Here is a 15,096-nt window from a genome sequence, read left to right as displayed (position 1 = left end):
ATTGTTTGCCTCATGGCCCTACCTTTTGAATTTCCTTCTACGTTCTCTACCTGAGTTTGGTAGGACACCCCTAAAACCCTTTTGAGAAGCCTGGTTAATTTCAGCTCACTCAGAATGCATATCCATATTAATTTTATCCTAGGGTGGTGATAGGAATACAGAACACCATAATAGTTGAAGGAATTTTCAGGAAAACTTGAGGGCACAGCAAGAGGACATGGGCACATGAATACACCTGGAATTTCAGTTTAGTGCTTTTTTTTTTTGTAAGGTCAGTCCTTGTATGTTTTTCTTTTGTTTTCCTGTGCTATGCTTACAGTATTTAAAAATACATTTTGTAAGATTGTTCAGCCCCATTTCATTGAGTTACCCTGGGAAATAATATTTTCTTTAGCATATTTATAAATGGAATTAGATCTGATATAGCATCCCTGAAGTTAGCTGGTTTTCCCCTTGACTTCACTTAGATTTGAATCAGGCCTTTAAAATCCTGGCACCAGTGATCAGGAGCTCCTGTTATTAATTTACCAGCTGATCATTGCCTCCTTAAGATGTTCTTTCCAAAAGACCTCAATTAGTAGCTGGCTGTGCAGTTTAGTCATAATGTAATCTTATAGGGTTGGGGTTTGTGTGTGTGTGTGTGTGTGTGTGTGTGTGTGTGTGTGTGTGTTTGGGTTTGGTTTTTTTGCGCAAGCTTTTTATTTCAACCTTTTTACTGGAGAGACTGAAGTTTAGTTGTGAGTTGGCAAGGCAATACAGTTAACACTGAGCTTTGGAATTTTTTGTTTGACAAAGTAGATTCTGCTTCTCAGAACGACTGCCCCCCTGGGGTAGGAAAAACTAGAAATAGTTTGCAGCTTGGTTGATGCCCTGACACATTTTAGCTCAATTACCTCATTTTTATGAAGATTTAACAGTTTAAGTAATATGCTAAAGCAAGTGTGCTCTGGTGTGTGTGTGTGTGTGTGTGTGTGTGTGTGTGTGTGTGTGTGTGTGTGTTGGGAGCAGTTGCATTCCTCTATAATTTGGAAGTATTTTGGCAAGGCAAAGTGCAAAGAGTACTAAAAAACAAAACAAAAAACCTCCAAACCTAAGTTAAAAGAATGCTGTTACATTTTCAGGTGACTCTTTAAAAGAGTTATGAGTATATAATAATGTGGGGGTTTGGAATAACTCCATGAGGTTTATTTTACTACTACTTCTTTTTTGCCTTTAAAAAAATTACTCCTTTTCAAGTGAGTGTGGTGATTTCATCTTTTTGTGAAGCCGGTGCAAAGGAACTATTGCTGTAATATTTATGGTGTTATCCATATTGTGGCCCATTTGAAAGCAAGTTTGGTGTAGTGGTGTCTGGCTAGTGCTGAGAAGACCCAGGTTCAAATGTGTGCTTAGCCACAAAGCTTGCTGGGTGATCTTGAACAAGTCAATTACTTTTACCTTAACCTACCTCACAGAGCAGTTCTGGGAATAAAATAGGGATAGGGGAACATGTGCACTACCTTGAACTCTCCAATGAAAATAGGGACATCAATAATAATAATAATAATAATAATAATAATAATAATAATAATAATAATAATAATAATAATTTTGATACACCAGCCATCTGACTGGGTTGCCCCAGGTCACTGGGCAGCCACACACACACAAATTCCCTATACAGGGCTGCCTTCAGATGTCTTCTAAAGGTTGTATAGTTACTTATCTCCTTGGCTCGGTCAGTTAACTCCTTACCCTCCAACATTTCTCCGATGAAAATAGGGACGTCCTAAGGAAAAACAGGGATCAAATCATAAACTGGAGCGGCTTCTATAAATCTGGGACTGGCTCTGAAAAATAGGGGCAGTTGGAGGGTCTGAAGTAAGTGTGATAAACCTGCAGCTTAGAAAGAAGAAAAAAACTTAAGGCCTGAGGTAGGCCAGAGCCCTCTTAGGATTAGCTCCTGTGAAAGTGCCTGGAGTTGCAAAGGTAAAGACTATTTCTCCAGCTGCGACCAAGGCGAAAACAACTCCTGGTGGGAGTTATCCTCCTTGAACCAACAGAGGTCAGACATGACAACTCTGGTCACAGTTATACATGCCTAGGCATTATTATTTGCTTATGAATCACTTTCCACGTGAGCGAAACTGTACTATTATCCATAACACTTTCCTATGTGAGGCTGCCTTTGAAAAGTTTCTGGAGCAAATCAAATGCAACCCACTAGGTGGCAGCATAGCTAGATGCTGGTTTGAATATATTTGTTTCCTTTTTAAACAAATCTATATTCAGTTTCTGTATAGTTTTATTTGGCCAGCAAGATGTCTTGTATGCAGGTTTAATTTTGTGGTTTCTAGGTGTTCTGAGCCCCCTTTGGGGTTATTTTAGCCAATTAAAATATTAACAAACATTGAGGGGGGTGGAATCCCTAAAATTGGTCTAAAATCAAATTTAAACCAGTTGTTTATACATTTCTTTGAAAGCCTGATAAACTGAGGAGTTTCAGTCAGTTATTTGTGATCTCACATAAGCCAACTATATAAAGTCTAGCTCATCCACTTTTTCAGGGGTCCTTCTGGAGGGATTCTTTGGTTTAATTGTGAGCTCTCATGTTAAACAAGAGATTTTGTACCAGAATCTCAAGAAATAAATATGCCCAATTAGGTATAAAGCACAGAGTTAATTTAGTGATATGTAACGTGTAGTCTGTGACTCTGGATGAGGCTTGCTTTGTTGTTGTTCTGTTAAAATAATAATAATAATAATAATAATAATAATAATAATAATAATAATAATATCTGATGATGATGTCTAGCTTGCGGTCACCATATACACCAAAACTGAGGAGACCGAAGGTCCAACACCTCATTTAGTCATGAAGCTAAGTCACCCCTTCTCCACATAACCTACCTCACTGGATCGTTGTGAGGAACAAATGAGGTTGGAAGTAGGAACCATGCATGCAGCTTGCAAGGTGAGGGAAAAGTAGGATAGAAATGTATACTAGAAATACTAATTGATAGACTTTCTACCCATCAGAAATATATGGATTAGGAACAGCAACTGAGCAACTTCTGAATGCCTGTCCTCAGGGGGACAACAGCAGGAGAGTGCTGTTATGCTCATGCCTACAGAATGAGCTGTGAAAAGAGGATGCTTTGACTAGACAGACCTTTGGTCTGATTCAGCAGAGCTCTTCTTATGCGGTGCAGAGACAGAATTGACAAAAACCTTGTTTGCTGATGTGTGTGAATATGCTCGCAACCAAATACAAAGTCATAACTGTGTATCTTTGAGCTTGTGGTGAAAATTCTTGAGGCATCTGAAGATGATCTTTGGTCCATAGCAGTGACTGCAAGAATCTGGGCCATGAGACACGTAGCATTCACCAGAGCTCGCCCTTCAATGTTTAATTTGTCTCTTTGCCATGCCACTAGGAGGCCAAATGAGATGAAAGAAGCAAGGCGGTGCCTTACCCATACCTGAGGCAGTTTAATGAGACAAAGAAAAGGTGTTTGTCCAAAATACCCTTTGGTAGCTGAATATCATAATCTCAGTGGATTGCTCCGAACTTCCAAAAACCAGGCATTTGTGTAATGAAAAACATTAGGCGACATCTAAGATTACCAAGCTGTCAACTATACTAACTCTTCCTGTAATGGGCGGCAATTGTTAAACAATTTTGCTGAGGTTTTGCTGAGTTCTGGGGTTTTTAAGTTGGTATGGCCTCACTTGTAATGTTAGTATTTTGAAAAATACTGTATGAGCACTCCAACAAATTCAGGCTGTCAGTTAATGTGGGGCTCTAGCAATATCAGCCAATCAAACACCGACCTGTCAATTCTCGTCCCTTCCTACTTGCACAGCTACTGCTGCTGCTCTCCTCCAGCTGGGAAACAAAACACCACAGCTGGATGCCTAAGGTTGCTTGCCTTCTATCCCAGGCACCTATCTGTGGGGTGCTTTGTTTTTCAGCTGAAGGAGATGGATGCTGGGCAGGCAAGCTGCCAAGTCAAGAGAAGAATTAGGAAGATTTTTGGGAGTCTGTATACCAACTTGCCACATGTCCTTTCTGTGTTTAAACTCTTTCATTTCCTTCTGGTCATCTGTGCTGTGATGCTGGGGGTCCAGAAACAAATCTTTTGCAGTGCTTTCCCATTTTTTTTTCCTTTGAAAAGTTTATTTTACACTTGCCCTTCTGCATTTCACAATATCCTTCTTGGAGCCAACTCTTTCTGCTACTCTCTGGTACCTTTTCAAAGGACTATGTCAGATCACACAGAGAACCCCTCTCCCACATAGGAAATGCACAGTGTACCATGTGATAGTTAAAGGATGTTATTTTTCCCCTCCATAAAAATTCTAGCACCTCGGGCTGAGTGCCTTTTGAGCATGTGCTGTTGGCTCTGTTTTGTGTCACTAATACAGTCGTGTGTACTGTACTGTTCACTAGTGGGAGCTGAGTAACCCTGCTGGAGTATTCCTTGTAAGTTGTCTTTTGGTTACCAAGAGTTAGTGATGATATCTTCTGTGTCCTTCCTTACGATGTATACTCTGGAAACTTGCATGAGTGAAATTTCCTTACACAATTAGAGCTCAAATAAATTAAAGATTTCCTTCAATTCCAAATTGTCCAAGTGACACCCAATTCAATAAACTCCAAGCTTCCTGCTGAATTTTAGAGAATTAACAAACGTGGATTAGTATACACACAGGTCCTGCTTTTACCAGGAAATTGTTCGTTAGGCGAGCATTCATGTAACAATCTGCAGATTTCCATTATTTCCTACAGGAATATTTCTGATCTCCAGTCACACCATGGTTTCATCCTAAAATGGCTGCCGCCAACCAGCAAAAGAGAAATTGAAAAACAAACAAACTGATTTGTCTAATCTCTCTCCAATGGTTTCTTCCTGAAAGTGACTGCTGTTGACCAGCAAACCACAAAACAAAGGAAGTAGGCAATCTCTGGCTGTTAGGATATCGGATTCAGCTGTGTAGTGAGGTTTGGTCATAATTCTTTGTTTGGATAACAGAATTTGTGGATAACAAGTGTATTATTATGAAAACTTTTTATAGCAGTCGTTCACTAACTGCAGCCACTGGCATTGGCTCAACCCCTTCCTTTGTGAATGCATTCTACACCTTGGTGCGGGTGCGGGTTTCAAAATGAATGTTGCCCATTATTCTGGTTTTGATCTTCTGTTCTCTTTGAGAGTAAGATAGCAGGCAATGGAGGCTGGTTGATTAGGACAAATAGGGCACTGCCACCTCAACCTTGGTTTGCCATCAGTCAGCCAGCCAGCCCTTACATGTCTGCCTTCTTGTTTACATCCAGTCCCAGGGCGGGTACTGGCTGTGAGCTTCCTCCTTCTTAGTCTCACTGTTGCCCTTAGTAGAGAAGGATGGGGACAGAACAAGAACTACAGGTAGTCAGTTCTGCTTTGTCAGTGACTCTGGCGCCATCTGCTGTTAGCTTCCCTGCCTTCTGCCCCACCAGTTCCAATGGGGCACCAGATGGCAGGTGATCTTTCTCCAGATTTGTTGCCCGTTGGTGGCCTTTTGGTCGACCTTGCTGAGCTTGCTCTGCTCTCTCCTTTCTATGCTAAGTCTGTTGTGCTCCGCCATCTTAATTACTCTGGTTGGACTGGCTTTCTACCTTCTTTCCCTACTCAAATAAAAATTCCTGTGCCAAGAATATATTTTTGCTGTAAAGGTGTCTTCCTCCTGCTAAGCGTGTCTCTCGCTATCCTTGCCTGTTTGCTGCTTTACATTTACTTTAAAGCCAACATTTAAGGGCTTTCGTCCACCCTTGACTTTTTCTTCCCCCCATTTCCTGCCTTGTGCTCTCTGCACAGGCTCATATGCTTGCAGTCGCCTTGGTCCTCTTGGAACAGCATCCATCTCCATGTCCATCAAGCCAACTCCCTGCACAGGCTTCCAGCTATGTAGAGGACTGGTTCAAGCGTTAACCCTGGTTGAGATGCTGAACGCTTTTAGGGGCGGTATTCCTGTTTGCAAATCATACCCCTCTTCCGGGGTGGCAAATTTCCCCCCTCCTAACGAGTGAGATTTTTTTCATGGGAGAACTTTTTAATAAACAGCTCCCCGAGGTAGAAATATCTGAGATGGTTCCGAGTTACGTTTGAAACAAAAGGTGGTGTCTTTTAACAATGCTGCAAATATTTGAAATTGCTTTATGATTCCAGGCCTTTATTCCATTTCATCTTTCTAATGCCTACCCCCTCCTGTTTGTTCTTTTAATAGAGGTACCCAGAATTGAAATTGGGAACATCTGCATCCACATGCATAAGTTCTGTCCCAGTTTACTTGCCTGAGTAAAGGGAGGATTGAATGCATTTGTTTCCCAAAGCCTTTCCTGGGTTGCTATCTCTTTGGTATTTTGTGCCTCCTGCTTGCTCAATACACCTTTGTTCACGGTGCTTTTTTTAGTACCCAGCCCCTGTTGGTTCCAAGAAAAATCTCCAATAGTAGAAGCAGTTGATTGAACACTCAGATTCCTTCAGCACAGGGATACATGGGCTACTTCGATGCTATTGTCAAGGTATTTAGATGCCTTAATCTCATCCAAGTAGAGGTTTCCGTAGCAGGAAGTAGATCTTTCCATTACTAGCAGTTCCCAATGTTTTAAACTTTCAATTGCAACCCATCAGGTTGCTCTGATTTGTTTTATTCTGTATGAGCTACCAGAAAATATTTAGGCTGCTTAATGCAGTTTCTGGAATTAGCTGAAGCAGACATGTCAGGATTACTGACGATCCAAATCTGTAAATGTGTTATCTAGGTTGTTTTGGTCCAGCAGTGGGATTATAAATAGGAAGGCTTAATGATGTAATTAGCTGAAGAGCAATGGATGAGGCGAGATGGTCAGTTCTTCTATATGTATGCTTTAGGGGTTTATATTGAGGTGGTGTTGAAGAATCAACATGTGTCGAGTTTGGGGTAAGCTGAACATTCAGTGCATTGTGATAAATATATTTAACTTGTAAAAAAACAAAGGAAAAAAGAGGCATTCTGCATTAAGAAGATTGGGTACACTAAAATTCCAGTGTTTTAAAGCTAGTGTTGATAATGCAGACTGATTTATGTGAGTATACTGTATATCCTAGTAGCTGGAGAGGTCTGGTATTGCAGTTTGTAAAGTTTATATAGTCAGTATCGATAGTTGTCAGTGTCTCTGTTTAATCTATTCTTTGTAATGGCTTAATGCTATCTTGTAACCATACTTGAGGTGAGTTTATGTTTACATGACAAAAGAAACTTGATATTCAAAGTGTTGGCTGGTTTTTGTATTATTTATTTTGCAACCTTTGAAGCTCTGCTTTAAAAACACAAAATCTTAGTCATTCTTTATTGGTTGTGGATATTTTAAATATCACATTGCAGACATCTCAGCCGTGGGCTGCAGTCCATGATTCATCCGTGGGATTTAGAGGTTCATAACTGCCTGCCTGGATTATAGCTGTGAACTACAAATAAATTTATTCTAATATTCCCCAATGCTGAAGTCTGATTTGCTCGTTTTATATTTGGATTAACTTAACTTGCTGAGACTGCTTTTAAAAATGCTACTGGCTGCTTCTGTGTGATGTTTCTTAGTTTTTCAATTATACAAATATTGAGCTTTATGTATCTTTTGCACTTTGAAAGGAACATTAAGAACAGTATAAGAAAACTGGCAGCATAACTGCATGTGTGCTTACTTAAAAATAAGTTACTTTTAAATCAGTGGTACTTGCTCTTAGGCATCTGTCTGTGTGTAGGATTGCAGACTTATTTAAAGTGCTTCCACATTAGGTGTTCAGAACTGCGATTCTTTGTTCACTCTCTCTTCATGGAGTACCTAGACAACACCAGCTTCATTGTCGTCCTGAATTTTCCCTGTGGTTATTTTGTCTTCTCTTAGGCTACAGAAACCCACATCACTTTCCAGAACAGGAGAATAGTGCATCTCTACAGGTTTAGGTGCCTTTAGTGCTAATCTTTTGGCATTTTAAAAGGATGGGGTTTTGACATGGTCAGTGACACATTAGAAAAGTGAACATACAATGACTTTGCACACATTCATTATAACCTTTTGCAGGTGAGTTGTTTTATGACCCCGTTTTTGGGTTACTAGATCACTTTGCTGGCTGTTTTAATGAAAGACCTGCAGTGCTATGCCACCATAATGCTATGATATTATTATTATTATTTTAAAAATATATTTAAAAAATCAATTCTGGTTGCTCCCGTTTGAGCAGTGACCATAAAGTTTCTAAATTCATTTTCAAAAATTAACAATATTGTATGATCATGCAGTTAGCATTATGGTATGGTATACCTTGTTTTCATTTAAAAATGCAGCTAACACAATAGCAGTATAATGCATTTTTTTTTCTTATTATGCTATCATATTCCTGTAATAAAAAGCACAGTAATCCTGATTGCGTGAAAAGTCAGTTGTGATTCTGCTTGCAGAGGATGAACGTGTTTTGGGTAGCACTAGGAGCCCCCCATTTAGAAGCAACTTCAGTCCAGGAATTTTAGTTCTATATTCATTCAAGTCATAATGAATAAATAGTGAATGCGGCTGGTGGTTAAATTACTTTAATTTTAATGAATTCATTATACAGTGGTACCTCACTTTTCGAAAGTAATCCGTTCTGGAAGACCGTTCAAGTTCCAAAACGCTCAAAAATGGAAAACTCAATACGGAAGTCTCAAAACGTAAAATTCAATATGGAATCTGCGTTTCATGTTTGACTTCTGAGGCGCATTCAAAAACCAAAGCATTTACTTCCGGGTTTACGGCATTTGAAAACCGAAATGTTCGTCAGTGGAGACGTTCAAAAACCAAGGTATCACTGTATTCTAAAAAAAAGAAGAAGCAAATAATATAAATGAATGCTGGGCTAAACTTTACTGAGTGTTCCCCCCCCCCCTGTCTAAATATAGATGTTCAGTCTTCAAATGCTATGATTTTTAAAGCACACTGATGTCATAATTTATCAAGAATCTCAACATATCTGAAAATGACTTTGCCAGAGAAACACCCAAGTTGCAACAATTTTTTAACAAAGACCGATTCTTAAAATAACTTGGGTGTAGAGTTCTGTACAATTAGACTACTTTTATATCAGGCATGTGTCTTTGTTTCAGAGTCAATACATTCCCCATGGGTAGGTCTTACTAAGTCTGTATGTTTCAAGCCTCTCCCTTCTTTTGATGAAAAGGGGTGGGAGCGGTGAGACAAAATATGATAAATTGAAGCTGCTAATTTTGTACTACATCCCCAAACTTCAATATTCCTTTTTTCCTCAATTAATTTACATATTACATTGCTGAAACTTTGAATATAACTTTCTGTTGAATTATTTGTGTTTGTTTCAAGAAGACATGTTAAAAAGATGACAAGCCGGTTGTTTCTTCCTTTGCTGCTTATATTGGCTGTTGCTCATACCACGATGATGACTGAGTTTGTTACTTAAGAACAAGGATGATTGAGGCGCAGTAAAGGTGCCGTCTCAGCAGCTGGCGTGAGTCACAGCAGGCTTGGGCTGGTTGACAGGAAAGGAAAGACTAGCCAGGCTAAGTAGCCAGGCTAGAAGCAGTGGCCTAAGTTTGAGTCTGGGGCAAGGCAGTAAAAGAATTGGAGTTGTCCCAATGGGTTGGCATACCAAGCTTTGATAGACAAGACAAGCTTACTCACTAGACTCCTGTGCTTTGTGAGAAAGTTGAGCATGCAGATGCAGACCGTGTCACGCAGAGGGTAGATCTTTCCCCTTAACCTCAGGTTAAGTACAGTTTCAGGTTAAGAACGGACCTACAGAACAAATGAAGTTCTTAACCCAAGTATAGTACAATGCAGGAACATTTTAGGGGACCAGAAAAGGAGATGGTGTCCCTTTTCTCTGCTGAAACTTCCCTTATTCCACAAGCCCTAAATAGCATTCTAAAACTTTAATTTCCTGGTAGACAGAGTCCTGAGCAGAAATATTTCGGTTTGGGGTTGGGATGCGGTAATATTGGGGATTCCCACTTCCTATCATTGTAATTTTGAACATCAAATCTGTCTTAGACTTACATTTTGTATGTATTTTATTGTGGGTTTTAACTGATAATGTTATATTTTTTGTGTATCTTCTGCATATCACCTTGAATGCTAGTTGACTTAGCAATTAGTAATTGATAGGAATAAACAATCGCTTCACTTCATATTCCTCTTCTGTGAAATGTTCTGCATCGTTGGAGGATATGTTCTCCCCCGCCCTTTGTGTTTTAGATGGCTTATTAAAACGTTGTTTGTTTTATTTATGCTTAACTTTACTTCAAAAGTTCTCATATCGGTGTACTAAAGTGTGAATAAACTATTCACAGAACAATATACACAACTTTAAACCGACAAATTAACACACTGAAATGCAACATTACCTCCAGAACTAAAAAGAAAACCCCAAACAGAATAGGGCACAATTCCAAAATCACCTAAGATATTTCCATTTTGATTGAAAATGAACGAGACGCAGGATAATAAACCAACCCTTTTGATAGCAGCTTGCCATTAAATGTCTTCAGATGCAGCACACACTATTTAATCTATCACCTTCCTTGCCTGGAGACTAAGTTTAGAAACAGGTGAGTCTCTGCTCTGATGGGGATAGGCTTTCCAACACCTTGCATAGCTTTCAGCTGCTTCCGAGGTGCTGGCTTGTCGAATTGAAGGAACTCTCCCCCTCTTTTTGCCTTCCTCTTTTTCTACAGGAATTTTAGAAGCAAGTGGGCGTGGTTTATTCGTGCCTCCTTAGAGGCAGGGAATAAATACTGGCAACTTCCACGCACACTATCTGTTATTGGGGAAGCATTCTTTCTCTTCTCCAGAAAGGAAGAGAAAACAGAATTTGGGAGGAGATTGTGTCCCTTTTGGAGGCATTTCCATGGGTTGTTCCAAAGGCGTAGCTGTAAACATGGGGAAAAGAAGTGGGATAAGAGCTACCGGCAACTTAGGAAGCGGCTTGTAACGTTCTGTTTAAATAGGACTTTGAACCGTGTTTTCCCTCCCGCCCCTTCCATGTACTAAGAGGAGAGTAAAAGTGCTCTTTGTATTCCATGCTTGGAGCTGACTTTAGAGCCATACACCAGAACAGCTGCTGGTGAGGCACCTACTGCTGGAAAAATACCTGAGGTAAGTCTAGTTATGTTGCTTACCTGCGGCATGCAGCTAGAGACATTAAGAGTATAGAGGGGTCTTAGGGCGGGAGTGTGTATGGGGGGGTGCTTTTTACCATTGACTGCTTAATGCAGTTTCTGTATTTCCAAACTTTAAAATTCTTACAAGTAGAAGAGTAAATATGTAAGGGTTTGGAAGATAGATTGGCGCTTTCTGCCTTTGAGACCTGTAACAGAGCAGAAAAATACTGCGCAAATTTTGCATAGTTTTGTGGCATTAAGATTGCAGCCCTGCACATACGTCCCTAGAAGTAACTCCCACGGAGTATAGTGAGACTTAGATTTTGAATGAAAAATGCATAGGAATAGGCTGTAAGTGCATTCTTTTGAGCTTCTTCAACCTGAATACTGATTTTGCTTGTGACCTTTGCTAGATTAACATGTGTTTGTTTGTTTGTTAATGTATGAATAAAAATCCATTAGCAAAAGCTTTCAGGGAGCATACTGGAATTTCTTAAGTCAGTCTTAGGATTTTAATATTTTCAGAGAGATTACAGTGGTTCTTGTGGCTTATTTTCAGAGATATTACAGTGGTTCTTCCTTTATTATTGAGCCTGTTGAAATCAATACAGAACAATCATTAGCTAATATTGGCTAAGAACTATTATCTGACCCAATTTATAGTATCAATAAGGTATGGCCAAGAAAACGGTGTGTGTAACTCTCTATCTCTTTCTCTCTCTGCCTTCCTTATTAGTAACATCATAGTATTAGAGAGTCCATAGAACAAATGTGGAGTAAAAATAACTTTCTGCTACATTTCAAAAATGAATATTAGGCAACATGCATTATTATGAGGGCAAGCTGAAGGTTGATTGGAATCTTCCAGTGGAATTTAGTAGTTTGGGTAGGGATTTTTGACTCTCAGCTGTTTTAGCAACAACAAAATGTTCCCCTTCCCGCATTGTTACATACAAAATAATCGAGGTTGCTGAGAAGACTAAAGGCTTTTTTTTCTGGGATGGGTGAGAACGAAGTAAAAGGACCTTAGTATGTATGAGTGCTGAATATTCCTACTGAGCATGTTCTCAGAGGCACCCTGTTAATAGCTGGCTTCCCAAGGCACGATTTGACCCCCGACTCTGATTGTTAGACCTCTTGGCGCCCAATAATATTTCATTTATAAGCCAGCAATTCACAAAGTATTTCTGGAAAAGATGTAGCAGAACTGTTGGTGGGGCTGTACTGGATGAGGATACTTGCACTTTACAACATATCTACTTATTTTTGCATTAATAGCCTTGTTGAGGGTTATAGGCAATAAGGGCTTTCTTTTTTTCTTTTCACATGAAGGAGCATTAACTCATGCGAGACCATGACTAAAATGGTGCTGTCCAGACACAGCGTTACCACTTCAGTGAGATCAAGATAGCTTGGTTGGTAGAGCATGAGGCTCTTTAATTTCAGGGTTGTGGGTTCCAGCCCCACGTTGGGCAAAAGATTCCTGCATTACTGGGGATTGGACTAGAGTCCAGTGTTTCCCAACCTTGTGCCTCCAGCTGTTTTTGAACTACAACTCCCATCATCCCTGACTAGCAAGACCAGTGGCAAGGGATGATGGGAATTGTAGTCCAAAAACAGCTGGAGGCACAAGGTTGGGAAACACTGGACTAGACAACCCTCTTGACTCCTTCCAATTCTACGATTCTAGAAAGTAGAGAGCGTATCAGATTTTCTCTAAAAGTGGTGTCCTTTTCCCCATTCTTAGTGGAACCCCATAACACACATATTTGCCAAAGTTGCATGGGATGCTGGCCTCCTTTAGTCACCAAGAGTCACATGAGACAGCCTTGTACTTTGGAATGTGTTGCCTGTCAGAGAATCACCATCCTGCAAGGAACCTGTCTTCTGTGTGTCAGGCTGGCAAAGATGCCAGGAGACTGGTAGATGTCTTGTTTGGGAGAGTTGATCACTTCAGGTGGAGAAGCTCAGCATTCCCCTTTCTCCATTGTCTGGTTTGTAGCCACGTAGTAAGTTGTGCACATCTTGGGCAAACCAGCTCTTTCTTGCAAGTTGCTGGCCTGCTAGTGACAGGGCTGTTGGAGCAAAGGCAGTGTTGCTAGCATTCTTTCTAACATGTTGAGCAATAATTTCAACACAGAGATGGGCACTGTATTGCGTTGCATTCCTAGTGGTATCTGCAAACCAAAGATAATCCCGAATAACTCTTAAAGCAATATAATAATTATGATGAATTGCGGCAGCAGGTGGTTGTGAGACATGTGAAATTAAACACACACACAAACCCAGGAAAGCAAACACCCCTCCCAACACGCTATGCCTTGATTCCTACATTTAACTCCTTTTTTTGTTTGTTTATCGCAAGCACTAGTTCACCATCATATAGAGTTCTCTCTCTGTCTCTGTCTCTTTCTCTCCCCACTCCCTCCTGGTTACTGGAACAAAAGTCCAAAACGCTGTCCCTCTTAGCCAAATGACAAGGGGCAATGGGTGGAGAAGTTAAAAAAGAAAGAAATGTTTATTTCAAAGCTGCAGCTGTGAGTCTTGGTTTGGATATCTCCAAAAGAACCACTGGTTTATGCCTGCAATCCAGCTCCTCTTAGAAGCTGAGGCTGGCAGGTCGCTTGAGCTCAGGAGTTCAGGGCTGCTCAGAGCTCTGCTGATCAGGTGTCTGCACTAAGTTCAGCATCTCCTCAACATGTACAGCCTCACATTAACTCACTTAATTTATGGCTTTTCACTTCCCAACTTGGGTATCAGCAGAACCTATCTCGCATGACTTTTGTGGAGGTATAAAATGGCTGCAAAACGGGGCTTGGTTCTTGTATTTTAGGCATTGCGTTCTGCTTCTTTTCACCAAAGTGATGTATCTTCGTAAATGGACACGTTTTGTTCATCTCCCCACCCTCCACCAGAAAAATTTAAAAGCTAAAAATTTAAAAGTCACATTTTGCACACAATCACTCAGAACACATTAAAAGGTATTTGCTGTGGTGTGCGTAATTTCAGGTTCTGCTCATGCACATAAATCCAAACAGCATGTTTGCAAACATTGGGGAGCAACTTCAGGCACACAAATATATATACAGAGAGAGAACCAACTGCTGTAAGCAAAGTAGTTCTCTCTGCCAGTCTTCTGTCAGTTTTGTAAATGTGACGGTTATATGTTACAGCAGTGGTCTGGAAACTGGTTTTCCGTGGCTTTACTGTCCTGCCGGAAAGTTTTAAAGGCACAGCCCTATGCAGGCCAGGCAAATCATTATGGGCCTTCCTGTACTATTATTTTTCCTCCAGATGATTCTGTTTCCTTGGCCCTTAAACATTACATCAGTACCATGGGATAAAGCCACAAAAAGTGTTTACTCTGTCATTGCTGTAATGTATAAACTGAGCAGCAAAGCCACCACAGATGCATTGGCATTTATGGCTACATGCAGAACCAAATGGGTTGCAGGTGGTGCTGTGGTCTAAACCAGGCTTTCTGAAACTTGGCCCTCCAGATGTTTTTGGCCTACAACTCCCATGATCCCTAGCTAGCAGGACCACTGGTCAGGGATGATGGGAACTGTAGTCTCAAAACATCTGGAGGGCCGAGTTTGAGGAAGCCTGGTCTAAACCACTGAGCCTCTTGGGCTTGCCAATTGGAAGGTTGGCAGTTCGAATCCATGTAACGGGATGAGCTTGCATTGCTCTGTCCCAGCTTCTGCCAACCTAGCAGTTTGAAAGCATACCAGTGCAAGTAGATTAGTAGGTACCTCTGCAGTGGGAAGGTAAATGGCGCTTCCATGCACTCTGGAACTTGTCACGGTCTTCCGTGTGCCAGTAGCGATTTAGTCATGCTGACCACAGGACCTGAAAAGCTGTCTGTGGACAAACGCCGGCTCCCTCAACCTGAAAAGCGAGATGAGTGCCGCACCCCATAGTGGA

The 15,096-nt window shown here is 40.7% G+C and overlaps 1 protein-coding gene across 5 annotated transcripts in view; it reads left to right on the top strand.

The window, feature by feature from the left end:
• The window catches only part of COBLL1 (cordon-bleu WH2 repeat protein like 1), a 93,129-nt gene that overhangs the window by 38,907 nt on the left and 39,126 nt on the right, over positions 1 to 15,096 (top strand). The window contains exon 1 of one of the 5 annotated variants that reach the window (XM_077936811.1): positions 10,872 to 11,164. The exons of the other annotated variants lie outside the window; for them this stretch is intronic. The gene's annotated coding sequence lies outside the window, so the exon portion shown is untranslated. Of the gene's footprint in view, positions 1 to 10,871; positions 11,165 to 15,096 lie in introns of those variants that run through there. 5 annotated transcript variants of the gene reach the window in all.

Source organism: Podarcis muralis, chromosome 1, assembly GCF_964188315.1.
Source record: "Podarcis muralis chromosome 1, rPodMur119.hap1.1, whole genome shotgun sequence".
In the NCBI taxonomy this organism is placed as follows: domain Eukaryota; kingdom Metazoa; phylum Chordata; class Lepidosauria; order Squamata; family Lacertidae; genus Podarcis; species Podarcis muralis.
The sequence above is the reverse complement of the archived record's forward strand: the minus strand, read 5'-3'. Positions and strand labels throughout refer to the sequence as shown.